The sequence below is a fragment of the Helianthus annuus genome, chromosome 5 (genome assembly GCF_002127325.2).
Source record: "Helianthus annuus cultivar XRQ/B chromosome 5, HanXRQr2.0-SUNRISE, whole genome shotgun sequence".
NCBI lineage: Eukaryota > Viridiplantae > Streptophyta > Magnoliopsida > Asterales > Asteraceae > Helianthus > Helianthus annuus.
Window position 1 is genome coordinate 134,316,554 of NC_035437.2, and position 23,862 is coordinate 134,340,415.

At 37.5% G+C, this 23,862-nt stretch overlaps 1 long non-coding RNA gene across 2 annotated transcripts; it reads left to right on the forward strand.

The window, feature by feature from the left end:
- Positions 1 to 15,470: 15,470 nt before the first annotated feature.
- On the forward strand, positions 15,471 to 22,987 carry LOC110939189. 2 transcript variants are annotated; one of them, XR_002592048.2, is made up of 3 exons: positions 15,471 to 15,600; positions 16,119 to 16,186; positions 22,948 to 22,987. It is a non-coding gene; the product is annotated as an uncharacterized LOC110939189 (long non-coding RNA). The 2 variants fall into 2 exon arrangements; XR_002592047.2 differs by lacking the exon at positions 22,948 to 22,987 and adding an exon at positions 16,980 to 17,181.
- The last annotated feature ends 875 nt before the right edge of the window (positions 22,988 to 23,862 follow it).

A 23,862-nucleotide genomic window follows, 5' to 3' on the forward strand; every position in this document is an offset into this window, starting at 1 on the left:
GATAAGAAACAAACTCAGTTAGTAAAGAGTTAACTGAGTGGTGCCAGCACAAACTAAAAGTCAAGTTGGGGGTGCCGGGTGTCAAAATGTTAGTTGAAGGTGGCAACGGTCAAAGGCCGATAATTGAGGGTGATAAAATCCAATAACCTAAAATAAAAAAAAAAAATTTAAGGTTTCATAATTCATAACTTAAAAATGCTTGAAATGAAAGTTTACAAAAAAGTTCAAATACTTGATAATTCACCTTAGGCCATGGGGTGTACTATAACATTTAGATTGTTAACAATGATATGGCATGTTAACTAACAATCCAAGTCACTCTCTCCTTGTGTTAAAGAACATTAAATGGGTTATGTGTTAACATGTTAACCCAATATTAAGAGATTGAATTAATTATTCTTTTCTTTTTTAGACCAAAAACCACTAAAAGATAGGGTTAGTTGAAGTTAATGGGATTAAACCATTTCCTTAAAGTGTGACAAAGTAAAATGGGGGAAAAAATTGATGTGACACTTAGGTAGAGTTAACATAGATTAAAGTATACCCAAAGGCCTTACCACTAGCACCCCATGAATTCAAGCCTTTTGAATTGTTTATATATTGTGTATATTTATTAAAAATCCCATATAGTGTGTCCTTAACTGTTTCAAACTGTGGTGAACTATTACCATAAATAACTAAGGGCTGTTTGTTTATTTTTTAATGAGTCTCTTAATGATTCAGACCTCTTACTGGTTCAGCACTTAATGCTTTAAACTGTTTGTTCCACGAGCAAATGTCTGAATGGTTCAGACATTTGACTCTAAATGGTTAAGCATTATACAGAGTTTGAATGATTAAGACCTCTAATCTAAATTGCTCAGACATTTGCCTTTGAACGGTTAAGCATTATACAAACTATTAATGATTCAGACCTCTTATTGGTTCAGCACTTAATGGTTCAGACCTCTTATTGGTTCAACACTTAACCATTCAAATGTTGCCAAAAAGCCCCTAAACTCAACAAATGAAAGTTTATACAGAGGACCAAACAACACTAATGTGGTCTAAAAATATATTTTTTTATATAATATTTCCTAAATTTTTTACGTAACTTTTGGATTATTTTGATTAAATTCTACACCGTGGACCAAACACCACTAATGTGGTCTAATATATATATATATATACATGTATGTATATAGGATTAGGTTTAAGAGTGAACACTATTGTAGCTTGCGAACTGAGTGAATTAATCCTGGTCATACACGTGTGTAGATCAATGGCCAGGATTTGATGTTGAAATATACTAGTGTATTTTACGATTTAATGATGAGATCCTGACCATACACGTGTGTAGATCAATGACCAAGATTTGTTCACTCAGTTCGCAAATACACTAGTGTTCAATCTAGAACCCCACCCTATGTGTGTGTATATATATATATATATATATATTTCCTACATTTTTAGTAGCTTCTGGATTGTTTTTATTAGATTCTACTCATAAATGGTTTATATTTGAATTTTAAAGGTTTAAAGAGAAAATAAATTAAAATGAGAAAAATGATTCATCGATAATATGTATTTATAAAAGATAAATGTTGATAATCAAAGTGAGTTATTATAAATTGTTTTGAGTTAATTAATTGTAACAATTATGTAATTTGAAAGTTAACCATGTTATCTAATTGGTTATTAATTAATTTATGACGTAACAGTTGTTTATCAATTCTGTTTCAACATAATAGAAAACATGTAAATCATACATGTTACAGCGGACATGCCAACAGAGAATCCAGAGACAGATGCAGCCATAGAGTTTGACATGATAGTCAGCTTAATCTGGTTCTCCTTTAGGATGTGTGTCAATGATAGTAGTATCGAGTTCTTTAGGGTTGAACAACTTGAAGTAATGGAGAGAGAAGGTCGAATATGTGTGGTCTTATGATTAATTGTATAAAGCCCTCTCTAATCATCTCCTTAAATACACCCCAAGAGGAAACCTTATTAGTTAACAAGGATAAACCGGTCCATCAACAATTATCAACTAATATATTATAAGTTTTAATATATTTTGATATATTATATAAATAATAATGATACCTACTAGAATAAATATATAAAAATACATTTTTATTCTTAAAACACTAAGGGGCTGTTTGTTTACCTCTTAATGAGGCTATTAATGGTTCAGACCTCTTACTGGTTTAACACTTAATGGTTCAGACTGTTTGTTTCATGAGCAGATGTCTGAATGGTTCATACATTTGCCTCTGAATGGTTAAGATTTATACAGAGCCTGAATGATTAAGACCTCTAATCTGAATTGTTCAGACATTTGCCTCTGAACGGTTAAGCATTATACAGGCTCTTAATGGTTCAGACCTCTTACTGATTCAACACTTAATGGTTCAGACTTTTTACCAGTTCAACACTTAACCATTCAGATGTTGTCAAACAGCCCCTAAGTTTGGGACATGAGCAGTTAAAAAGGACGCAAGTTAGAAAAAGATAATAATAAAAGGATCCTAATATTTTGTATAAATACAATAACTTTGAGGGGAATAGTGTCTGACACCCCTTCATTGGTCGATTCTTTTTGTATTTAATCTTTAAACTTTCAGATTCGCTAATACACGGGTTTCGTCCCCCTGTTTTTAAAATGTTTTCTTCATATTTGTTAACTTTGTTTACATGCGTGTTTAGTCACTCTACTTAAACTTTAGTATTATACATGTTTAGTCCATCTACTTTTTATTCTTTTTAGTAAATGATTGTCGCTTTTTGTATTTTACTTTTAAACCTGCAACTTCGCTAATATACATGTTTAATATTTCTACTTTTATTCCTTTTTGTATTTCATCTTTTAGCATTTTCCCTTTGCTACCATAACCAATCAACTCGTGGGAATAGTGAACGACAGCTATTGGTGAATAATCACTACTACTCTTGGCTTTAATCAAGTTACTTTATAATTTCTAAACTTTATTAAAACAAAAAGATTTTGACATGCATATTTTTGTTTGTGTCTTTTATTGATATCGTTTTATGAGAAGTATGTACAAATAATCAAAACATATGCGTGTATATTATTAAATTGAGAAATGCTCCATTTACCGCCCTACAACGTGGTTACTTCTACATTTATCACTGCCATATGTTGAGGGGAGTTGTATTTTACATGTAAATAAAAAAGCTACTTTATTATGAAAGCTTGGAGGGAAATAAAATAAATAAGGAATAAATTGGAAGCTTGGGACTGCCGACAAAATAATTGGATAACGGCTCATGTGTGGTTAGGATTCGAAAGAAAGCTGAAATGACAGATTGCCCTTAGTGAATTCAAATATTTACCATGTGCCACCATCCTCTTTATAATATGATTTGGGCTTTGGAGCATCGTGAAGCCCAGCCTGTTTTTGCTTGATGATGCGTATTATTAAGGTAGAGTTTCTTTTACCAGAGGTAAAATGTTATGTAGTCTCGAATCACATCTGTAGAATAAGGGTGAGAGGGGCACTCCCCTCTTAGGGGAGTCCCCTCTCTTACGCACACCCAATCAGGTTATGTCACGTCAACTCCTCTCTTAAACTCCCCTCACACCCCAATTTGATGGCGGCACTCCCCTCTTAAGTGACTTGTTTTTTTATTAAAAAAAAGGAAAATACTTGATTGGTTGTTACAAGCTATGGGCCCACCATCTCCTCTCGTGACTCCTCCCCGACCCAACTCCCCGATTTGGGTCCCTGCAGGGATGGCGGCGGTGTTCCCGCTCGGGGAATGGGGTCACCGATCCGCCTCCCCGCTGGTGCCCCGCTCACCCTAAGAGGTGGGTCAAACCTCTTCCATCTGCAAGAAAAAGGCTGTTTGTTTTTAACTTCTGCTGACTGCTAAAATAAACTAAAATTTAAATAAACTGATTTTTAAACTTAAAAGAGTGTTTCAACATTGAAGAGGTGGAGGAGTGACGGAGACGAGAGGTGCGACGACGGTGATCCGGTGGAGGAGTGGCGGAGGCAGGAGGAGAGGGGTGGAGTGGCTGGTGCTAGGGTTTCATGTTTTTGTATCTGATTAATTACCTAATTGATTACCTCCTTCATTAATTACCTAATTGATTATACAATGATTAATTTTCTTTTTTTAAATAGTGTAACAATAACTAACAAAACACGAATAAATTCATTAAATTAAAAATAAAAGTACATAGACGTTGACTTGAGGAGGTTCATATAACCCATATGGTGAATTGGATCACAACCCATAAGCGAAGAATAGCCCATAGAGAAATAAAAGTACATAGACGTTGACTTGAGGAGGTTCTATATGGTGAATTGGATCACAGCCCATAAGCAAAGAATAGCCCATAGACAAAAAAACCAACCCATATGATGAATTGGGCCTTTCAAAAGTATACCTAGTTTTTAACCTATATTTCCTTCTCGATCTCTTCTTCTTCATCAAGATGCTACTCTTCATCTACATCACTAAATCAGAGAATCATGGTTACTAGGTATCTTTAATTATTAAACTAATAGGTAAACTAGATTGCAGATGATCCTCTCTTTGAACCTCTCCTCTTTCACCGCATGACCAAGACCACGAGGACCGGCCAAAATGCCCCTTTCACGAGGCGGTGGGGGGGGGGGGATCGACATGTGGTTGGGTATGAAATGCCACTTCACAAGACCCCTACGCATGGTCTTAATATAAAGAAAACATAAGCGTAAAGCAAAATTAAGTCAAAGGTCTTTACACATGTTTTCTTAATATGGCAAAAGATGCATGTGTGAAGACCGAGTAGAGAGATATTTAAATTTATTATAACTTATTTCTTTATAGACAAACAACTTCAAACCACACATGTGTTTTGTTTATTTAACTAGTATTTAACCCGGGCTTCATGGCAGTGTTGTAGTTCTTGTTTAATGTTCATACAATAGGAGTTATAACGTAAAAATAAGAAGAAGAAAAAAAGAAAGCTAAAATATGTAGAAAAAAAATTACAAAATGGATATGAAAAAATAACAAACCTTGAAAAAAAAGTAAAAAAAAAAAAGGAATTAACTAAGACAATAAAATATTGTAGTCCTATAAGTTAAATAGACCAATTAGATATTATTACTTTTCGCAATTACTTTTGTGAGCATATAGAATACTTTTAGTATATAGAATAGAAGTAAAGTATTTGTAATTGCTAGATTTTATAGAATAAAAAAAAACTTGTAGGGAAGAACTTTAAATATGTATTATATTAATTTTATTATATATTTGTAATGATATTTGACGTATTTTAATTGATTATATAAATTTAGTTTAATTATCTTTCTTTTTTATATGATCCAGTCTGACCCAACTCGAACCGGACCAAAAAAAGTTACTATAATAAAAAGTAAAATATTTGTAATTGATAGATTTTGAAAAATAAAAAAAAAAACTTGTAGAGAACAACTTTAAATATGTAATATATTTTCAATTTTCTTATGCATTTTACGTACTTTTATTGATTATATAAAATTTAATTCGATTATCTTTTTTTTATATGACCCGTCTGATTCGACTCGAACCGAACCGAACCGAAAAAAGTCATTTTATAGCGATAGACAAACAACCTCTATAAATTCCTCCCCAACTCTCCTTTTTTATGTAAAAAAATTTTGGGTCTGTCACCGCATGTAATTCTCCATAAACACTATGTTGCCGCATACATTTGTTTGTGCATGAGTATAATTTGTTTCTTAGTTAATTAACTAACTCAAAATATATTTTAAAAATAATTAAAATATTTGTGAGTCAACTCACCCTATCAATACCATTTAACACATTGTTTTAACCCGAACATATATTGACCACTCAACTACCTGTATTTATTTATACATGTACAAAAGAAATAAAACTGCTAGCTAAAGTAGGGGTTATAAATTGTATACTCACATGATATGAACCCAAAACGAAAATAATCAAGTTTTCGGTTGAACAATCTAAGGAACCCAAAACGAAAATAATCAAGTTTTAGGTTGAACAATCTAATATGTTTATGAACCCAAAACTTGTCTAACGCGTTTAACAAACTTGTTGTGTTTGATTTGTACAAAAAATTAAACAAAGAGTCATAAACCCACTCAAAATATAAAAGAAATCTAATTAAAATAAGTTTAACCTCCCAATCTGTTTATGACCCGTTTTAAGTTGCCAACATATTTGACATGGTTTGATAAACGTGAACAACTTGTGATTGGTTTACATGATTTCAAATATGTCCAAATTAGGATTGATTTTTATAATCGCTTTAAGTTTATTGACTTCAACTCGTCAATCTAATAACCTGAGTAACACGAAGTGATTCCCACCTTTGCTAAATGTAGAGATATCATGACAACATACTTCAATGTCATTACATTTTGGAATATTGGATTTTAATAATTCCAACTATACGCCGTTGACTGCCACAGTTCCAACTTCAAAAATAACCACCAGCAGTCCCAACTGTATTAACATATTGGCCACCAATGGACCCTGACTAACAGAACCCTAACGCCGTTAGTCTCCGGTCGCCGGAAAACCGTTTTTGGCCAAAAAAGGGTTTTCAAAGGTCTGATCTAAGATTACAATGAGGTTTGTGACGAAAATGTTAAGTTTTCCGGCCAAAAAGTTTAGTTTTCCGACGAAAAATGAGTTTTCCGACAACTTCAATAATTGGGGCTTTTAGTAGAAAACGGTTCCTAAAGGTCCGTAATAAGGTTACAAAGAGGTTTGGGATGAAAATATTGAGTTTTCCGTCTAAAAATAAGTTTTCAGGCCAAAAAACGTTTTTCCGCAACCGGAGACTAACGGCGTTAGGTTTATGTGAGTCAGGGTCCATTTGAGACCAATATGTTAATAGTTAGGACTGCGAGTGGTTATTTTTTTTTTTAGTTCAGACTGTTGGTAGTTAACGATGAATAGTTGAGATTATTAAAATCCAATATTCCTTTTATTTTATGTACAAACATGTGCATTTATATTTCAGGTAGAGTCCAAATGCATGGGCCTCAAACTTCATTTGTGGATGTCCTTTTGGACTGACCTGTGACGGAGTTTAACCAAAAGTTTTAGTGGGTCAGAAAGTCATGGGACCAAAAAATTTTTCCTATCGCCATGTTTCCGATTGTATGTTTGGGTCAGATATTTGATTCAGGTCGGGTCGGGTCGGGTCAAACAATAATAACTCCAAATAAAACTGCATAATTCATTCAAATGACGTGTTGTTATACATAAAACTAGAAAAGCTAAATATTGTTTAACAAAAATAATGACCAAAATATCTATACTATCTATAATAAGAGATTATGAGCTGATGTAAATCTGCCTATGTGTCAACGTCTAAGGCAGTGTTGCAAAAGTCGGATTCCTCGGCCGAGTACCCGGCGAGTACTCGGTCCTCGGACCTCCACCTTGGCGACTTCCTCCTAGGCGGTCTCAACTAGTCGGCCTCGGGAGTACTCGGTCCTAGTCGGCGCCTAGTCGGCCTAGTCGGAGCCTAGTCGGCCTAGTCGGAGCCTAGTCGGCCTAGTCGGTCTAGGCGGTCAACGTGGTTTGTTGATTTTTAATCGGTCAAACTCGGTCAAAATCGGCCTACTCGGCCTGTACTCGGACTACTCGGCCTTGTACTCGGACTACTCAGCCTTGTACTCAGACTAGTCGGACTTGTATTCAGAATATTTGAACTTTAAACATGTTTCATTTTAAATTATACCCAGTTGACATGAATTATGCTTATTTTAACACATAAATAATATATAACAATTAATTTTATTTATATTTACCATGTCCGCGTACTCCCCGAGTACTCTCCGAGTACTCCGATTACTCCCAACTCCCCAGTCGGCCGACTAGGAACCGCCTAGCGACTTTTGCAACACTGGTCTAAGGTATGCCACATGTCAATGATGATGTCATAATTCCGGTTTACAATTTACAACCACAAATAATCTATAAATCAGATATATTTATTTTTATTAGAATTAATTAGTGGTTTTTTTAGGCGGACCAATGTAAAATTCAAAATTTAAACAACTGATCCATAAAAGCTCTCTCTAAAATTCAAAATTAGAGCTTCACTTTCAGAAATCAATCCATTTCTCTCTGATGGAGTTGGTTCTCCCGTTCACTCCACCCTCTCTGCTTCTCTACCGCAACCCCTCAACGCCGCCGTGCTCCGCCGCTGCCGGCATCTGATTGTCGTATCTATAGCCGTAAACTTATCATCGATTCAGGTCACAATGTCATCTACGACCCGTGATTTTCAACTACTCAAAACAAAAACAACAAGATTGATTATCGTTCTCTAGGGTTTTCATTCTTCCAATCATTTTAATGGCTAAATTTTCAATATCTTTTGCAGGTGTTTTCTTTATTCTTTGGTTCAACCCATGTGCACAACTCACTATCACTTATTCTTTTCATTTGTGGATTTCTGCCTTTGACATAGGTACGTAGAACTAATTTTCTTGCAATTTGATTATAATATGTTCGATAATTACATTATCTGTTTGTAGTTTCTCTTCATATGTTTGCTTTAGACTTAGTTTTAAGGACGAGCACAAGCTAAAAAACACCTAAATTTATAACTACTAAATTTAGTGAAGTGGATGTTGATTTATAATTTTAATTAACCAGGTGGATATGATAAGGAAGACAAAGCAGCTAGAGCATATGAATTAGCAGCCCTCAAGTATTGGGGTCCCACCACCACCACAAACTATCCGGTAGTAACCTTTATCTTATATGACCTGAATTAATTGAAAGTAAGGATAGGCTTGCTAAAAGCTTATACACCGACTCTGATTATATTTTATATAAATTTGGATGATTTAGGTTTGCAACTATGAGAAAGAGCTTGAAGAAATGAACAACATGACTAGGCAAGAATTTGTTGCTTTACTTAGAAGGTATATATAAGTTGTGTCGGTTTCAATTTGTGAATTAAGTGCAATTGTGAGTGCATTAGGTTATATATAGATAGTGTCTAGTTAACCTTTAAATTTGTAGGAAAAGCAGTGGTTTTTGTAGAGTAGCCTAAATTTATAGAGGTGTGACAAGGTAACAAATGTTAGGTATCATATAACCGGATGTTCACCGTCCAGTTCGCCAAGTTTTTGTCAAAAATATGGATTAAACTGCTAATAATGGTTTTAGATTAAGAAAACCGAACCGACCAGGTTGGTAATTGGTTAGGCTGCCAGTCACTATCACAATGCAGTATACTCTCATTTTAATGGCTAAATTTTCAATATCTTTTGCAGGTGTCCTCTTTATTCTTTGGTTCAACCCATGTGCACAACTCACTATCACTTATTCTTTTCATTTGTGGATTTCTGCCTTTGACATAGGTATGTAGAACTAATTTTCTTGCAATTTGATTATAATATGTTCGATAATTACATTATCTGTTTGTCGTTTCTCTTCATATGTTTGCTTTAGACTTAGTTTAAGGACGAGCACAAGCTCAAAAACACCTAAATTTATAACTACTAAATTCCATAAACAAGTGTATATTTTCTACTTTATTTAATTTTTCTGCAGCTTCTATTTGTCTTGGTATACCGAATTACATTGTTGGAATTGAACCTTAACAGAGGAACAGTTGACTAAGGCCAAAACCGGTTCAGAGCAGTGGAACCAGAATAATCAGTTGTTAGGCTTCAGAATTTCCCCTTGACAGTGGTTCAAACAACTGCTGATCTATAATTCTGATTTGTTTTATCCACTGCTTAGCACAACAGCTGATGTGAAGACTAAAAGAATGCCAAATACTAAGTACTGCTCTTCGAACTATTGCCTTCAGTCAAGCATTGCTGAGAAGACCAAAGCCCTGCTTGGAATAAAGCAGTGGAATAAAGAAACAGTTGTTTACTTTGTCTTATTGTAATAGGATCAGTTGTTAGATAACAATGGATGTATAGATCAGTACTTAGAGTTAGTTAGTTGTTAGATGTCACGTTCATGGTGACGTCAGGCAAGATGCTTCAGTGGTTTGACATGCTCTATAAATGGACCAGTACTTTGTACTGTTTCACTTGATGGACTGACTGTGTTTATCTCCTCTGATCCAATCCTTTCTTCTTATGTGATCGACCAAGTAGCATCAGGCTGAGGGGAAGTTTTAGTTTGTAAGCATGCAATATAATCTTTTGATTTTGATTACAAATCTTTCGATTAATGAAAAGCATGTGTTTATTAAAACTATTTTCCTCCTTGATTGTGTTTACAAAGTTTGTGTTCATTTCCGCTGCATAAATCATTGAATCGTATTCATTCATTGTTTATCTATTACAAAAAACACAATCAGTTTAACAATCAATTTAACAATCAATTCCTCTATTACAAAAAACACAATCATGACGACATCTGAGCAGCAGATGTACAAAACAGATGTTAAAGCTCATCTACTGATATACCAACGTTGCTGATCAAATTAAACTTCAAATCCACTAAAAGACAGAAAGTTGGGTAGTGTCATATAAGAGGAGCTTCAATAGTTCAGGGAAAACAAGTTTGATAACTTGCACACTTACCAAAGGATGAGAATCTTTTGGGCAAAAAGTGGACCCTCAAAAACATTGTATATGTTGGAGTATAGTTGTCAAGATTTATACTCATCAAACTAAGCACAAACAGCAGATGTTTCCACAACCACTGTTTTGAAGAAGACTATGTTGCTGCTGCATATTGAGAAAATCAAAGTCTGTCGTAACCACTGATTGGTTCAAACATCTGTTGGTTTGTAGCTATCCAGTGTTGAAAGTCAACCTCTGTTCCATCATTTTCATTGTTTTCCAATGTTACCAAACTTCAGTGCCTTAAACCACTGACACAACTATCCACTGGTCATTTCTTATCCGTCAGATCTTTGTAACCGTTGCCACGTCAGCAATCACCTTTTTCCCTATAAAACCCTGATCAAAAACCCCAAACAGGGATTTTACTGTCGATTCGAATTCACAAAAAAACTGTTCTCAAAGCAGTTTCCATCTTCTTATCTCAAATTCATTCTTCGATTTTCTTCATCAAAATGACGAAATCAAAATCAAAATCAAAATCATCATCATCTTCCAAAGAGGTCGCTCAAACGGCCGCTGAAACCATTGAAATACCATACAAATCCCCTCACAACTACTTGGGTCTACTCACAAAACCCACCAACAATCACACCTTCGATTCAATCATCGACATCATGGCTGTATCAAAGTATAAAACTTTGCTTACAGCAGATGCTCCAATTTACCAACAAACCCATAGAGAATTTTGGAAAAACGCTACCCTCGAAAAACAAGGCGAGACCGTCACTGCCATTAATTCTTCCATACAGGGTAAAGCGATTCAAATTACTCCACAATCCATCTCAGAAGTCTTTAAACTCGATGATCAGAAAGGTAAAACTTATTTTCTTAAAAGCGAGTTGAAAACTGATTTTATGGAAAGGGGGTATGCAGATCAAATAAAAAAGGATACCTTAGAAAAAGGTTTCTTCCCCTCTGCAACTAGGTTTTTATTTCATACTCTTTTGACATGTGTTTCAAATAAAACAACTGCTTTTAACGAAATACCATTAAAGATCCAATGCCTAGCTTATGCCATTCTACATAATGAAAATTATAACTATTCCCAGGAAATCTTTCATGATTTGGTGAAAAATGTTGATAGCAAAGCATTTCTACTTTTTCCAAGGTTTCTAAGCTACTATTTCAAAGAAAAATTTGGAAAAGAAAATGAAAATTTACTCAAACAAGGTGCTTATTTTAAAATAAGTGGTTTAACCACTGAAACATTCTCTAGAATGATGGCACCTACAAAAACAAAAGCAGAGGTGCCTCAACAGAATTCAGCAGAAAACACTGCTCCTCAGGCATCTACTGTTGAGCCCATTGCTCCAGGTGATCATAGTAGCACAACCACTGCTATGAAACCCACACCTGTAATCACCAAAAAGACCAAAAAGAAATCATACAAAAAGCCCACCAAACCCAAAGCAAAGGCAACTCTGGAAGATGAGATCCCAGAGCAACTGCCAGTGACAACACAAATGTCACCAAAAACCACTGCTGCTACTTCCTCACAGCAGATGGTAGAAAGATCTCCACCCTTACCTCAAACTCCTCCTGCATCCTCACAAAAGGATCAGGTTGTAAACATAGGGACTCCACATTATGAAGCTCTTGATCCACTCGGATCCATCTTCCACAGTCCTGATCCCAAGGACATGTCTCTTTCAACACCCTTATCCTCACCTCTCGCATTACCACAATCCATAATACCTTTGTTGCATGCAGTTGATATAGCTCAGACACAAACCAGTTCCTCTCAATCACCTATCACTGAGAGCATACTCCTACAAGTGACTGGGTCTGATGATTATACCTCTGTTATCCCAGCAACAACTGAGGAGGTTACACTGCAGGAGTTACAAGTAATTCCTGTCAGTAGTTCAAGTGAAGCAGCCACTACAAATGTTGAACCCACTGGTTTACATTTGGACAGTGGTTACATCTATAAGACTTCCTTGAAGGCAATTCCTTCTATAGCACCTCTGATAACCACCAGTGAGTATGTTAAAACTACTGGCAACATTGAAGGGCTATCAAGTGTTGAAGGAAGAAGACCCCAGAACCAAGAACAAGGGGCATCAATGAATGATTTCGGGGACTCAGTTCCAAAGTCACACATTGATATAACCACTGCTGGTGGGAAATCAGATGATCCCATTAAAGTTGGTGATGATTTAAAATATCAGGAATTGACGGCCAGAGTTGAAAATCTTGAAACAACAGTTGCTGAAATAAAGGATATGGTGCAACAGCTGTTAAAAGCTCAAAAAGCACAATCCACTGCTGTTCCAGCTCAAGAACCTGCACAACCTGCACCTGCTGCAAATGAGCTATGGAGTGTTTTCCACCCCCTGCTTGAAAAACAAAAACAAATGGCTGATCAGCAGCATGCAATACATGTACAAATGCTGACAAACATGGTGGAGTCAAGGTTCAAAGATACTCAAGCAGACATCAAGGCTATAAAGGCCAGCATCCAGAACACCACTGGCAAAGCTCCTCCCACTTTACTATTCATTGATAACCCCCTTCCAGATAATGCCAAAAAGGGGGAGAAAATCAAGCAGTGGATGAAGAAGGGAATTGAAGATGGCCTTTATGTTGAACCAGAAAAAGAAAAGCAGATTTCAAAAAATGCTAGCCAAACAGCTGCCATCTCTTCAACACACACCACTATAACACACACTACAACCACTGCTCTACCTCCACCTAAAATCACCTCACCACCAAAAGTCATCACTTCAACTACATCACCAGCCATCAAATCAACCCCTGCTCAAAAGCAGAAGACATGTACTGACACATCAGTAGTTGTAATGACAACAGAGGTTGAAACACCTGTTGTTTCAACAGCTGTTTGCCAGTCATCCACCACTGCTCTCATCAATGTCACATCACCACCATCACCTCCTGCGAAAAAGCAGAAGACATCAGATGTTACAACATCTGGTGTAATGACAACAGTAGTTGAAACACCAGTTGTTTCAACAACTGTCAGTCAGCCATAATCCACCACTGCCCTCACTTCACTTCAAGCCATCTTTACTTCAATTAATAAATCACCCAAAAGCACTCCTTCACTAGAAAAAAGTTACACCAGAAAAAGAAAAACAACTCAGGCAACTGATGACAAATATGATACTAATGCTGCAAAATATCCACTGGAACTGGAAGCAATAAAAAATGAGATGAGACAATTCTACACTGATGACCCTTCGAAAAGAAGATTTCCTTCTCTCATAGGCTTCATAGTCCCAGAAAATATGGATGAATATCTCGAGCTCAAAGCAAGGCAGGCTAAGATAAGAGCCAAACTTGAATGCAAAGATCAAGGTGATGAAGCCATTTCTGAAAGAATGGAATTCTTCCTCACCAAAGTCAAACAGATGGAAGACTATGCACGAGATGTGAGCAAAGAAATGTCAAACTTACCACCTGAAGCAGATCTACGAAAAGAAATGAGAAAAGAATATGTTGCATACATCATGAAAGAAAAATTCTATCCAGCTGAAGAAAAACAATTCGAAGAATGGCCAATAGTTGCATTAAAGCATGAGGCAAACAGAATTGAAAGAATTAAAAATGATCCAAGCAAGAAGAGGACAGCTCCAAACTGGAACAAATACAAAAAGCTCATAGCTGAGCTTACATCTGAGTACAAAAGAAAGAAGCAGGAGCTGGTGGATGCAAAGGTGGATACTGCCAATGCCATAGCAAAATGGACTAAGCAGCAAACAGATGAGGCTTACGAAAGGCTTAAGAAAAGGAGGATGACAGTTTCTGACACTCCAAACAAGCCTGACTACAAAAAGCCAAAGCAGCAGATCAAAACTTCTGAATCACTGATCACCTCTATAGATACCTCTGTCACTGTGATTGACCAAGAAAAAAGTAAACAGCTGACTGTTACAGAAGAAAAGGAAAAGGAAGCTGAGTATTTTGAAGAAGCCATCAAGAAAATGGCTTTAGATAAAGATAGATCAGCAAAGCTTCAAGACCTTGCCAAAAAGGTTTTGAACAAACCATCATCACCAAACACATCAGCAGATATATCAGACATTGAGCTAGATCAACAAAAGAGACAAGAGCAGATTGACAAAGAAGTTGCAGAAGACATAGCTGCAGCAAATGAAGTCATAGACAAGGCTTTCAAACAAATGTCTGAAAATTCTGAGCTAGCAAAAGCTCAGGATACTGCTTTACAAATGTTTACAAGGCCAAAATCTCCCAACTCATCAGTAAATAAACCTCTCCCAAGAAACCCATTGGGTTCAAAAATACTAAAATGGCTCTCTGATCAAAAGACCCATGTATTGACCCTGATCAGATCCAATGGTGAAATGAAGTACATATCAAGGAAACAAGCACTGACCCTTGGTGTTGAAGATCTACAAGATCTCCTTGAACTTTCATTGTGCAGGGATGAGGATGACTCAAGTTCCAAAGATTTTGAAGCAGAATTTAAAAGACAAGCTAGGGAACTTCTGATGAGAGAATAAAGATCCAAAATAACGAAGAGTTTTGGCATTATCTGTTCCAGGGGGAGATTGTTGGAATTGAACCCTACCAGAGGAACAGATAATGAAAGCCAAAACTGGGTCACAACAGTGGATTAACAATAAGCAGTAGTTTACAACAGGCTTTCCCCTAGAAATGTAACACCCCTAAAATATAAATCTTTTATATCATCAAATTCAAAGAATTGATAAACAAGAATTTACCAACTAGGAACTTAACCTAGTTAAATTCAAGTCTTGAAATAACACATACTATGGTTAAAATAACTAAGACTTAGAGAGAATCATAGTTAAAGGGCTAAACTTGACAAAAACCAAAAGTTAATTACTAGTTGTGACCAAAAACAAACCAAACACACCAAAATTGGTGTGTCTGGTCGATCAAGAGAGGAGGGGGCGACAGGGGTTCTCCAAAACCCTAAGTTTCACACCAAAATCTCTTCAATTGAAGCCCCAAATCAGTTCCAAATCAAGCTCTAATCACATATTAGTAAACACCTCGTTGTAAGGATCAAAAGGTATGTGAAATCCAGTAATTTTGTTACATCACAAATTCTAGGTTAATTGTGAAACATGAGAAATTCAGCTTGATTGTTGATGCATGGCTGAAATTAGAAGGAGTATGAGGTTTAGGATCAAACCCTAGATGATTTCTTGACATTACCTTGTATGATACTTGTAGGGATTACTTAATCACCATTGTAGGTGATTAGAGAACCTTAAGAAACTTGTTTAATGCTGAAATTATAACTCTTGTTTTGCATAATCTGAAAATTTGGAAAGATAAGTTCTGAAAAGATAATGTCAAGATGCATGCAAAATTTCTAATATAGTGAAATTGGATGTTGAATTGTAAAGTCATGAACATGTTTATGAAGGTAGAAAAATCTGACCCACTAGGTGTTTGTAGAAATGCCTAAGTGGGGATTTAAATGTGAAATTTGGATAAAAACGCAGAATTTATAATGGTCCATAATGATGTGATTGTGGTCATAAAAAGGATTTCTAAACATGTTATAAAAACTGAATTTTCTAGGCAAAGAGTCCGGTTCATCTAGCGGACAAGCCGGAGGGAGTTCACGAGGAAAAGACGCGCTCTAAAAGGTATGCAATTTATCGTTTCATTACATTATACATATCGTTAGCTTTATGAGTTGGTTAAAGAGGAATGAAAGCATGATGACCGAGAATTTCCATTATGTCATGAATTTGGCTATTGCCCTAAACAAGTTATAAACATGAAGTCGAGCGTCCGTAAGGTGCTTATACTCCGCACCCAAACGGGTCAAACAAGTTTTGGTAATAAACACGAAGCATGACTTTATTATATTGTGCGAATAATACATGAGGTGTAGGCCGTGTAGCGAACACCATAGACAAACTTATAAGCCTTGTTCTTATTATAGATGCCAAGTTTTGGTTTGGATGCATGATCATAGTACGAAAGATCAACTAGAAGTCTTACAATTTAGCGTGAATGTTAATTTCCGTAACATGCCCAATTAAGTTATAGTTGAGTAATGAGATAACCGAAATACAAATACGAAGAACTAGCCCAGCCGTTTAACGATTCATGCGAAAGTATGCTGTTTCGACTCATAATGAACCAGCAAAAAACTGCATTTTAAACAAGGGAGTTATGTGCAGAGTCTACCGTAAATTACGGTAGTACCGTAATTTACGGTGACCTGCAATTCTGTTACGGTGGATTCCTACTGAGTTACGGTAGGCCCCCAAATGTCCAGAAGCCACCGTAATTTACGGTGACACCGTAAATTACGGTGGAGCCCTGTTTGATGAAATTTGTTTTGAACATTTTCTCGAACCAGTGTTCGGACCCGATTCGAACACGTAAATTTCCAAGAATGATAATGCTAATGCTTGTTTAAAATGTTAGTTCTCAGGTACCCAAGTAAAGGATGAAGGTCAAGCAAGCGAGCCGAACCGAACACACAATCTTTTAGAACGCTTCCGCAATTATGACTTTTGTTTTAGATACTAAGTAAACTAATGGTAGTTACCGTCTTGTATGGGGTTTTATAACAACAATACATGTATGTTGTAAATTTTTGGGTTTAAACAATGAAAGTTTTTGTTAAGTCGTCGTTTTGGCGTTAAATGCAAGGTTTTTAGGTTGTTAAATTTGGTAATATAAACTGGGTCTTACAAGTTGGTAATCAGAGCTTAAGGTTGCCAATAAGTGTTCGGTTCAAGCTTGATCAACATCCGGTAAGAGTAATTGTTTAAGTAAAATTTAAGGAGTATAGAAATAATTCACAAACAAATATGCATGGAAAAGAGTGTGTAAACACACTCAAACACAAGAAAAGCATGAAACAAGAATAATAGAATCAAGAGTGTGTAAGCACACTCAAACACAAGAAAGGCATGGAACAAGAATGATTGAGTCAAGTTACGAACTTGATCAAATCAAAACAAGTAAAACATGTATTACAAATGAAATGTTTAACAATGTATGTAAACATTTCAGTATCAAAGATGGCAAGCGGAGGTGATGGTGATGCGGTGCCAAGAGTCACCGAACAAATGAGAATAGTGATTGCCGAAGAAGTTGGAAAGGCGATCGAAAACAGTTTGTCGAACTTCATTGATAAAATCCAAAATACGGTTTTATCAGTGGTAGAAGAGAGAATCAAGAAGCTAGAAGATAATTCAAATCTAGCAAAGGAAAAATCTGGGGAACGAAAACCTTGTTCATACAAGGAATTCATAGCTTGTAAACCACCTATATATAATGGGGAGGTTGATCCAATCGTGTGTCAGCGATGGATAGGCGATATCGAGGGAGTATTCGAGAGAACCCACTGTGATGAGAATGACTACGTAGCTTATGGCACGGGTCAGTTAAGAGGTCAAGCGAAAGACTGGTGGGATAATAAAAAGAAGGAAATTGGAAGCGAAGCGGCCAAGGCCATGACATGGGAGGAGTTTAAGACACCGTTTCTTAAACACCACAGCCCCAAAGCGGTCATAAACAAGATCAAGGAAGAGTTCATGCAACTCAGACATAAGGGTGAATCCATAGACAAGATCACGGGGATGTTTATGGACAAAATGAAGTTCTGTGATGATTTGATAACGAACGAAGAGCAGAAGGTTTATTACTACCATAACATGCTAAGCGCAGAATATAGGGAGTTCATAACCCCTTCAAAGTATGAGACCCTTACCGAGATTGTCAATGCCGCTCGGGAAAGGGAGATTGAGCTGAAAAAGAGTATAGAGCGGGGTGAACGAAGGGCACAAGACATAAATCCAAGCCCTACCAAGAAAGCAAGAACGAATGAAACGACGAAGAAATCAGATGCAAAGGGCGGTACATCAAGTTGCAAAATCTGCGGCAAGAATCATAAGGGTGAATGTCGCTTCAAAGATAAGCCTTGTCCCATATGTCGAAAAACGGGACATATGGCTATATCATGCCCGGAAAAAGTGACCGTTTGTTACAACTGTTACCGAACGGGTCACAAAAGATCGGAGTGCCCAGAACTAGCAGGAAAGAAAGAAGGGCAAGACTCGAGAGGTGAAGCCTCAAAAGCCAAAGCAAGATCTTTCCAATTGACCGCTGCTGAAGCAAAGGTCGAACCTGACGTGGTCTCAGGTATATTCACTGTAAATTCAATTCCTGCACGTGTGTTATTTGATACTGGTGCGAATAAATCCTTTGTTTCATATGGGTTTATTCGGCACCCTTCATTTGTTCTAACAAAGTTACCTATGCCTTTAGAAGTAGAGATAGGTAATAACAAAAGCTTTATTGTTTGCGATGTATGTGAAAACTGTACGATAAACATTGATGACGAGGAATATGCAATAGACTTGATCCCGATGTCGATGGGAGAATTTCAAGTGGTAGTGGGAATGGATTGGCTATCCCGTTACCACGCAAAGGTGGTTTGTTTCCGAAAGGAAGTAAAACTAACGTCTCCTGGCGGAAAGCAAGTTACGATATATGGAGAAAAGGGAGGTAACCCGGTGATATGCACAATGCTAGAGGCTCGCAAACTCATGAAACATGGATGCAAGGCCTTTATGGTATATGCAAGCGAAACGGAAAAGGAACTCCTCAAAATTGGGGATGTACCGGTCGTGCGAGATTATGAAGACGTGTTTCCGGAAGAACTACCGGGGATACCGCCAGAACGGGAGGTAGAGTTCGGAATCGAGTTGATTCCGGGCGCGAAACCCGTGGCCAAGGCGCCATACCGACTTGCACCGTCGGAGTTACAAGAATTGATGTCTCAAATTCAGGAATTTCTTGACAAAGGATTTATCCGACCGAGTGTGTCTCCGTGGGGCGCACCAGTCTTATTCGTGAAAAAGAAAGATGGCAGTATGCGCATGTGTATCGATTACTGGGAGTTAAACAAACTCACGGTGAAGAATCGATACCCACTTCCAAGAATTGATGATTTATTTGACCAACTACAAGGAGCAAGTTGGTTCTCCAAAATCGATCTCCGATCTGGTTATCACCAATTGAAAGTCAAGAAGGAGGACGTACCAAAGACGGCTTTTCGTACGAGGTATGGGCATTATGAATTCCTTGTAATGCCCTTCGGATTGACCAATGCACCCGCGGCTTTCATGGACCTCATGAACCGGGTTTGCAAACCCATGCTAGATAAGTCAGTAATTGTATTTATCGACGACATTCTGGTATATTCAAAGAGTGAAGCCGAGCACGTGTGTCATTTGCGGGAAATATTAGACACACTCAGACGAGAGAAGCTGTATGCAAAATTCACGAAGTGTGCTTTCTGGTTACGGGAAGTACAGTTTCTTGGGCATCTCATTGGTGCTGATGGAGTACTAGTAGATCCGTCAAAGATAGAAGCCGTGTCGAAATGGAGCCCTCCAAGAAATCCCTCGGAAATCCGAAGCTTTTTAGGGCTTGCGGGATATTATCGGAGATTCATACAGGATTTCTCCAAAATTGCCTTACCCTTGACCAAATTAACTCGTAAGGAGGAAAAGTTCGTGTGGGGCATTAAGCAAGAGGAAGCTTTCCAAACACTCAAGGAAAAGTTGACCCACGCTCCGGTACTGACCTTACCGGAAGGGACTGAAGACATGGTGGTTTACTCGGACGCTTCTCAATTGGGGCTCGGGTGTGTATTAATGCAACGAGGCAAGGTCATCGCCTATGCCTCGAGGCAATTGAAGATTCATGAAAATAAATATCCGGTTCACGACTTAGAATTAGCGGCGGTGGTGTTTGCCTTAAAGATATGGAGACATTACTTGTACAGAGTAAAGTTTACCATCTTTACCGACCATAAAAGTTTGAAATATTTCTTCGACCAGAAGGAATTAAACATGCGGCAAAGACGGTGGTTGGAAACCGTCAAGGACTTCGATTGCGAAATACATTACCACCCCGGTAAGGCTAATGTAGTGGCCGATGCGCTGAGCCGCAAAACAGATTATACCCCGATACGGGTACGATCAATGCAACTGGTTGTGACTTCAAGTTTACTAGAACGAATTCGAGAAGCACAAAATGAAGCTGTAAAGGCGGAAAACTGGAAAAAGGAGAGAATTATCGGCCAAGTGAAGGACCTTGAGGTGGGCAGTCACGGCCTAAAGACTCGTTTTAATAGAATCTGGGTTCCTAACACATGTGGGGTTAAGAAGCTTCTACTTGATGAAGCTCATAAATCCCGTTATTCCATTCACCCGGGAGCGACCAAAATGTATCATGACTTGAAGCAAAACTATTGGTGGCCCGGAATGAAGCGAGACACTGTGAAATACGTGGAAAAATGCTTGACATGCCTACAAGTCAAGGCGGAACACCAAAAGCCGTATGGTAAACTCCAACCGTTAGAAATTCCGGTTTGGAAATGGGAGCAAATTACGATGGACCTATTGACCAAACTGCCTAAAACAAGTCGTGGTTTTGATGCTATTTGGGTAGTCGTGGATAGGTTAACTAAAAGCGCTCACTTTATTCCCATTCGTGAGACTTATACATCTGAGAAAATGTCGGAGGTTTACACCAATGAAATCATAGCAAGGCATGGGGTACCGATATCCATTGTGTCAGACAGAGATACCCGGTTTACTTCAAAATTCTGGCGTGAATTCCAAGAACAGATGGGAACTAAATTGTTCCTTAGCACTGCTTATCATCCACAAACGGATGGGCAGAGCGAAAGAACAATACAAACATTAGGTGACATGCTGCGGGCTTGCATTATTGATTTTGGGGGTAGTTGGGATGTCCATTTACCCTTGGTCGAATTCGCATATAACAATAGCTATCACGCGAGCATTAAAATGGCCCCGTATGAGCTATTATATGGCAGAAAGTGTCGGACTCCAGTATGTTGGGGAGAAGTGGGTCCACGGGGGCTAGCACCAACTGATATAATCCGAGCTACAAATGCGAAAATCGACATAGTTCGGACACATATGAAAGCGGCTCAAGACCGACAAAAGGCATACGCAGATAAAAGAAATAGGCCAATTGAGTTTCAGGTTGGCGATATGGTCATGCTAAAGGTTTCTCCATGGAAGGGTATTATTAGATTCAGAAAAAGAGGGAAGTTAAGCCCAAGATTCATTGGGCCATTTAGAATCATTGAACGAGTTGGTAAGGTAGCTTATCGACTTGAATTACCCGAAGAATTGAGTGGGATTCATAATACATTCCACGTATCACATCTCCGAAAGTGTTTGACCGACGAGACCGCTCATATCCACTACGACGATATCGAAGTGGATAACACCCTCAACTATGCAGTAAAACCAATTGCGATTTTAGATCGTAAGGAGAAAAGTTTGAGGAACAAAATGATAGCCCAAGTCAAGGTCAAATGGGAGCACAGAAAAGGGGCAGACACTACTTGGGAATCCGAAGAGGAAATGCGACGTCTACACCCGACATTATTTGGTATGTAATTCGGTTTCGAGGACGAAACCCTTTTAAGGGGGGTGGACTTGTAACACCCCTAAAATATAAATCTTTATATCATTAAATTCAAAGAATTGATAAACAAGAATTTACCAACTAGGAACTTAACCTAGTTAAATTCAAGTCTTGAAATAACACATACTATGGTTAAAATAACTAAGACTTAGAGAGAATCATAGTTAAAGGGCTAAACTTGACAAAAACCAAAAGTTAATTACTAGTTGTGACCAAAAACAAACCAAACACACCAAAATTGGTGTGTCTGGTCGATCAAGAGAGGAGGGGGCGACAGGGGTTCTCCAAAACCCTAAGTTTCACACCAAAATCTCTTCAATTGAAGCCCCAAATCAGTTCCAAATCAAGCTCTAATCACATATTAGTAAACACCTCGTTGTAAGGATCAAAAGGTATGTGAAATCCAGTAATTTTGTTACATCACAAATTCTAGGTTAATTGTGAAACATGAGAAATTCAGCTTGATTGTTGATGCATGGCTGAAATTAGAAGGAGTATGAGGTTTAGGATCAAACCCTAGATGATTTCCTGACATTACCTTGTATGATACTTGTAGGGATTACTTAATCACCATTGTAGGTGATTAGAGAACCTTAAGAAACTTGTTTAATGCTGAAATTATAACTCTTGTTTTGCATAATCTGAAAATTTGGAAAGATAAGTTCTGAAAAGATAATGTCAAGATGCATGCAAAATTTCTAATATAGTGAAATTGGATGTTGAATTGTAAAGTCATGAACATGTTTATGAAGGTAGAAAAATCTGACCCACTAGGTGTTTGTAGAAATGCCTAAGTGGGGATTTAAATGTGAAATTTGGATAAAAACGCAGAATTTATAATGGTCCATAATGATGTGATTGTGGTCATAAAAAGGAGTTCTAAACATGTTATAAAAACTGAATTTTCTAGGCAAAGAGTCCGGTTCATCTAGCGGACAAGCCGGAGGGAGTTCACGAGGAAAAGACGCGCTCTAAAAGGTATGAAATTTATCGTTTCATTACATTATACACATCGTTAGCTTTATGAGTTGGTTAAAGAGGAATGAAAGCATGATGACCGAGAATTTCCATTATGTCATGAATTTGGCTATTGCCCTAAACAAGTTATAAACATGAAGTCGAGCGTCCGTAAGGTGCTTATACTCCGCACCCAAACGGGTCAAACAAGTTTTGGTAATAAACACGAAGCATGACTTTATTATATTGTGCGAATAATACATGAGGTGTAGGCCGTGTAGCGAACACCATAGACAAACTTATAAGCCTTGTTCTTATTATAGATGCCAAGTTTTGGTTTGGATGCATGATCATAGTACGAAAGATCAACTAGAAGTCTTGCAATTTAGCGTGAATGTTAATTTCCGTAACATGCCCAATTAAGTTATAGTTGAGTAATGAGATAACCGAAATACAAATACGAAGAACTAGCCCAGCCGTTTAACGATTCATGCGAAAGTATGCTGTTTCGACTCATAATGAACCAGCAAAAAACTGCATTTTAAACAAGGGAGTTATGTGCAGAGTCTACCGTAAATTACGGTAGTACCGTAATTTACGGTGACCTGCAATTCTGTTACGGTGGATTCCTACTGAGTTACGGTAGGCCCCCAAATGTCCAGAAGCCACCGTAATTTACGGTGACACCGTAAATTACGGTGGAGCCCTGTTTGATGAAATTTGTTTTGAACATTTTCTCGAACCAGTGTTCGGACCCGATTCGAACACGTAAATTTCCAAGAATGATAATGCTAATGCTTGTTTAAAATGTTAGTTCTCAGGTACCCAAGTAAAGGATGAAGGTCAAGCAAGCGAGCCGAACCGAACA